Source organism: Rosa rugosa, chromosome 1 (assembly GCF_958449725.1).
Source record: "Rosa rugosa chromosome 1, drRosRugo1.1, whole genome shotgun sequence".
NCBI lineage: Eukaryota > Viridiplantae > Streptophyta > Magnoliopsida > Rosales > Rosaceae > Rosa > Rosa rugosa.
Window position 1 is genome coordinate 69,870,733 of NC_084820.1, and position 5,749 is coordinate 69,876,481.

Sequence of the window (5,749 nt, forward strand, 5' to 3'; positions counted from 1 at the left end):
AACCATACTGACAGATATTAATTCCACCTTTGGTTACCTATTACGTGCCAATGCATCTTGCCCATAATTGAGTTTTCATGGCAGGCCAGACCTCTCGTGTACGTCCGAGATATTTCTCTTTGTTCCTTAACGTATATGACTACTACTTAACCTAGCAACGAATAATGAAGAAAGCAGTTAACAAACACGGAAGCACGTACTATCCAATCAGGGCCGGTCCTGAGATTCTAACGGCCTGAGGCGAAGAATTAAAATGTGGCCTCCTATTGTGTGTGTGGGTGTGTATATATGTATATATTTTTTTTTTGTGTGCCAAATAACCGTATAAAATCATGTATTTTGAATAAAAGTAAATATGAAATCAATAACAATACAAAAGTACATGAATATTTATTCCTTGTATAAAATTCTGAATTACAAAACTAGTTAAACATAAATTTTTTTTTTGATGGCTGGAACTCAGTGGGAGGCTAGGCCATCACGCCTTTAAATTTACAAAGCATCACTGAAACCTTGCTCTGCTCGCATTTTTAGTTAGAGATTGAGTTAATGCTTCTTGTCGTTCCTTTTCTTTTCTCTTCTGAGCTCCAGACTTGTGTTTTCTAATGGGAGGCATCTTAACAATAAATAATCGATCTTGTTTGATGTGGGAAATTTTTTATGCATACACAATCAATATATAGGGTTTAATTTGGGTTAGTTTTCCATAAAGAGAAGGAAAAGAATAGAAGGAAAGAAAAGTTTATAAGGAAAAGGAAAGGAAAAATAAAAAATAAAAAAGGAGGCTGGGCCACGGGTCCAAGTTTAAGGGATTGAATGAAAAAAAAAACTGAAAGGGAAGCTGCTGCCTGCTGGGCCCCACACAGCCACTCAATTCCCTTAATTGATTGAAAAAAATTCAAGAGAGAAATGGAGCAGAAGATGACTCGAACCTTGGTGGCCAAGGATAGAGTCTGACCTCTCTTCCGCTGGAGCAACACGCAACCACATGCTTCTGGCAACAAACATTAATATATATATTATCTTTAACTTATATACAGAAATTCCAAACTCCAGAGGCCCCCGGGAGCCGGTGGCCTGAGGCGGCTGCCTCAGGCGGCAGCCCTCAGGGCCGGCCCTGTATCCAATTCAATGAACCCCCTTGGAATTCTACATGCATCTCAGAATTAGATCAGTATACCTAGTTAGGTAGCTGGTTGTTAGAGAAATTAATAATGTTCATTTCTTTCTGCCGGTAAAGAAATTTCCGATTTAAGTCTCACCATACTAGGGAACCATCAATTAATAGTACTAGGTAGCTAGCAAATTATTAAAGGTCTCTATACACGTTAATTCCACAGTTACCTTCACTCGTAGAAGGAGTGTAAACCTTGTTCGACTACTTTTCCACTGTTAACATTCCAATATTGAATGCGTTTTGTTTCTTCAACTCGTAGGGGAGGGTTATGATGAAACTAGAGGAAGTTCTTTTGCCAAGCTTAAGTAGCGAGTTTAACTCATGACTTAGGCTGGCTTATAGTGTGCATCAAGGTTGTAAGTATAAATAAATACTTAGGAAATCATCAATACACTACTAAAAACAATTGCTTTTGCGACGCCTATTTTGCGACGGCAAATTGAGCTTTTGCGACGGCAAAAACTTTTCGCGACTGTAAATTGAGGTTTTTGCGACGGCAAGACAGGCGTTGCAATAGGTGGCGTCACAAAATCCAATTGCTACGGCAATTTGCCGTCGCAAATACTTTTTTGCGACGGTTTTCTCTTGCCGTTGCAAATTTATTGTTTTGCGACGGCCCATTTGCTACGGTGACTTCCGTCGCAATGTCTGTTTTAGGATAATCCATGTGGAGGTATTTGCGACGGTAACCTTGCCGTCGCAAAAAACGAATTTTTTTTTAAAAAAAAAATATGGTGAAAATTGCACCATATTTTCATTCTAAGAACATGCAAAAATGAAAACTATTATACATGCATCTAAAGTTAAACTACAAATATCCATTATAACTAAACCAATCAACAATTACAACCTCATATTAGCGAAATAAATAACTAAAGCCCATCGTGGCACATTGAATAGAATTTCTTCACAAAGATTGTGGCACCTATGTACTAGTTCAGGAAGATAAAGAATTGCAGCACCAAAGTAACTGTATGCTAGCTTATGCCTAGGAAACGTGAGCTTTTTTTTTCTAGCTTCTTTAAGCTGTTGTCTTGATGCTTTGGCAGACTCATTATCTGAATATAAGCACATGAAGTAGGTGAAATGCGTATGTAGTGAAGAAGTAACAAGATCAGAATCATAACACCAAGAAATATATACAAAAATGAGGATGAAGTACTAACCTGCTAATATCAAGCTCTTGGCTTTGGATTGCCAAAATCAACTCCAGATTCTTCACTACTGACTTGCTAATGAGCTGCCTTTTCAACTAATGGATGGTGTTCTCTGCTGCAGAAAATAAAATATGAGTGTTGCTTGTCATTAGAGAAGCGCAAATGAATAAAAAGCTACTACCCAAACATTTTTCCCATATAATTTTGAATAAAATAAGCTTTTTATTCTAGTCATTTTTATGAGCATTTATGTTCAGTTCATATAGAAAACTAGACTCTGAATACCACATTCAAAACAACCAAGTCCTTTTAACACTGTCTCAGATCGATCTACCTTACATTCGGAGATAATATCTTACAACAATTTATGGGTAAAGCCTCACCATGCAAAGTTTCTTAACCATTCTGTGATATCTGGCCTAAGTTTTCAGATACATAATGTCTTTTGTTTTGTCAAGAGACCCATGTATAACAGGTAGTTCAAAGTGAACGTAATACATATGACTAACAAACTGCACTTTATAGGCATTAAAATGATCAAAGAATATATACTTACATCTCTTCTGTTCCAAAAAATTGGACAAAATACTTCTTAGGATCAGGGACTTTCTCCCAATCTTTAGGCCTGCTAGTCTGAAAATTCAAAACCCAGAACATCTACTTCAAAGACCAATCACATTGGGGCACAAACAAAAAATTCAACAGAGTTATAATTATAAGAAAATACATTATGGCAGATGCTAATGTGATCGAGTAAGCATGAACCAACTAGCCATATGGCAGATTATAATACATCAATCTAGAAATCAATGTATCTTTCTCTTAGAAAGAGTTCGCACATCAGAGGACTTATTCCTGTATAATGCAAGATAATGTAATGTTATATGCCTACATTAAATAGAAGTAGTAACTTAAAAGAATGCAAAGTTCCAAGTACAGCAATGTAAAGACATCGTTTTCAATGATCATGAACCGTTAAACTAATGTACCTAATCTACATCCAATAGAGTTGGGACCTTGCCTCCATAAACAAGAAACCTACCACACGGTTCTGGTATACAAAGGATACTATATTACACTATAGAACCTCTCTAAAAGGAGGAATAAACTGTAAACATAAGGCTGCAGAAAAATTGATATTCCAAGTCTCTAATCAAAGTTTCCACTTAAAGGAAACTAACACTAAAAACTTGTTGATTCCATGAATGAGAAGATGGAATTGTTGTCAGATTGAGTGCACTTTCTGCCCCTTCCCTTAACTACATTGTTTAATAATTGGAAATAGTGTGTTCTGTGTATTATTTTGCTAGAACTTTACATATCACTATATAACCTTTACTATTTTTGACCACTTCATCGATCATTCACATATTAAACTTTATTTTGAAGACTGAAAATAGTAATGTTCCAATTAGTTGGATCAAATGTGAATAGAAATTTCAGAAATTATCCACCAATAAGGTTCACAGAAAGCATAAGTACATATAGATGTCCCCAATATAAACCCTCTATAAAACAGGTTTATTGAGAAAGGTCTATAACAACTGAGTGGAAAGATACAGTTGTTTTTAGGTTGTTCAGACGAGCAGACGAAAGAAATAAAAAAATCCAACCAAAAGTAGTGATTTATTTAAATAATTTCAAACTCAGAAAGCCATAGTTCCAACTCTCACTTACATTACTAAAAACCATTCAAATATGGATACTCACCTTGAGGCTTATACGAAGGGAACTAATAGATGTCTCAATTAAGCATTTTTCAGCCTCATTTTGACATATCAAAACCTGTAATAGCAATTCCATGAACAAAAGACTGATGTCAAACTCCTGGAGAAACAACCTTAACAAGCTAGGTAACAAAATTCTTTTTCCAGAATTTCCGAGTTTTATGTGTTCACTGACAATTTTAAATTCCTGTAAGCTGTAGCTTAAACTATGAAGTCTATAGATTAACTTTTCAGGTGAAGACTACATTTCGGAACCTAGCAAAAAAAGCTGTTCCTACTATATGGCATGAATACTCAAAAGTATGTTTCCACAAGAACAATATTAAAACAAAAATGGAGAGGAACTGCTCAGGATGTTTCCACTTTATTAGCTCTAACTTCCACCTTTTATATGCCTGTTTAACTCTGAAATTCTTCATCCCTACTCAGAGAATTTGTCTAAAAATGGTAAAGATATTGCTAATAAAGCTTAGGCACGAATAGGAACTATCTTTGCCAAACTTTGAAACTGATACAACAAAGTTTACATATGCTTATTTAGATTAAGTCAACACTTGTAAATGGCACTTTAACTTTCAATCATATATCTATCTAACAATGAGCAACTAGGTTATTCTATCAGACCTCGTTCAATCTGCACGCATACTTGCAAAAGAAGTTTATTTAGTTATTCTGAGCTCTATTATTTTAGTCTACTGCTGACCTTTAGTTAATTTAGATACCATTAGTATACAGTAGCCCTATAAAATCCAGAAGAACACTTAAATTTACGATCTGATGCATCATTAATTTAAGTTGCATGCAAGAAGAAACCCCAAATGTATAGGTCAAGTTCTGACCCCATCAAATCAAGCTCAACCTCAAACTCGTCAATGTATCGATGTCTAAGAGAAAGATACCCATCTATTTACTAAACATGAAGATAATCCAGGAGGATTGGCCACTGGTGCTCAAATTTGAATTTGTGCCCAATTAGTTTCATATCAAAATTGAACTCACAATCTAAATATTGACCTCTCATATACAACCAATTGAATTAACAGAGCCCAATCTCAAACTAAACTAAGACTATAAATATTAATATTCAACAAGAGACAAATGGAAAGAACAAAGGGATTTACCTTAGATTCCTAGAGATATTGATCTGGATTTGTTGTGTCTGGGGTGTGAGAGAGCTGTTGTTACAGTTTATTTGGTGAAGGAGGAGCTATTCGATGGAAAGGAGGAGCTCGTCAGTCTCGGTGGTATGTTCCGGCGCGCAGACCTCGTTAACGTCGACGGAGGAGCTCGTCACTGTTGGCGGTAGGTTGCGGTGCGGACCTCGTCGATCTCTGCGGTAAGTTCCAGTTCGAGGAGCTACAAAGCTTGGGGAGGGAGGGGGAGAGAGAGAGGTGTTGTTTGGGAAAAAGAGGGATAAAGAATTAGGGCTGTATTGTTGGTGGGAACTTTGGCCAAAAGTAAAAACAGGGGGAAAATAATTGGGTTAGCGCCAAGAGTAAGAGAAAAGTTTACGACGGTACGAGAAAAGTTCGTCGCAATTGATTGCAGAGTTACTACGGCAAACATTTTCCGTCGCAAATGATAAAGTTTAATCGCGACGGAAGATTTTCCGTAGCAATAGGGTCTCAATTGCGACGGCAACTGTTGCCGAAGTAAAAAGGCGAAGCAATTGCAATTTTTTTTAGTAG

At 36.4% G+C, this 5,749-nt stretch overlaps 1 long non-coding RNA gene across 2 annotated transcripts; it reads right to left on the bottom strand.

The window, feature by feature from the left end:
* Positions 1-1,866: 1,866 nt before the first annotated feature.
* LOC133706593 (uncharacterized) lies at positions 1,867-5,749 on the bottom strand. 2 transcript variants are annotated; one of them, XR_009844631.1, is made up of 4 exons: positions 4,045-5,749; positions 2,891-2,967; positions 2,344-2,449; positions 1,867-2,235 (listed from the first exon to the last, which is right to left on the bottom strand). It is a non-coding gene; the product is annotated as an uncharacterized LOC133706593 (long non-coding RNA). The 2 variants fall into 2 exon arrangements; XR_009844628.1 differs by having other exon boundaries at positions 2,891-5,749.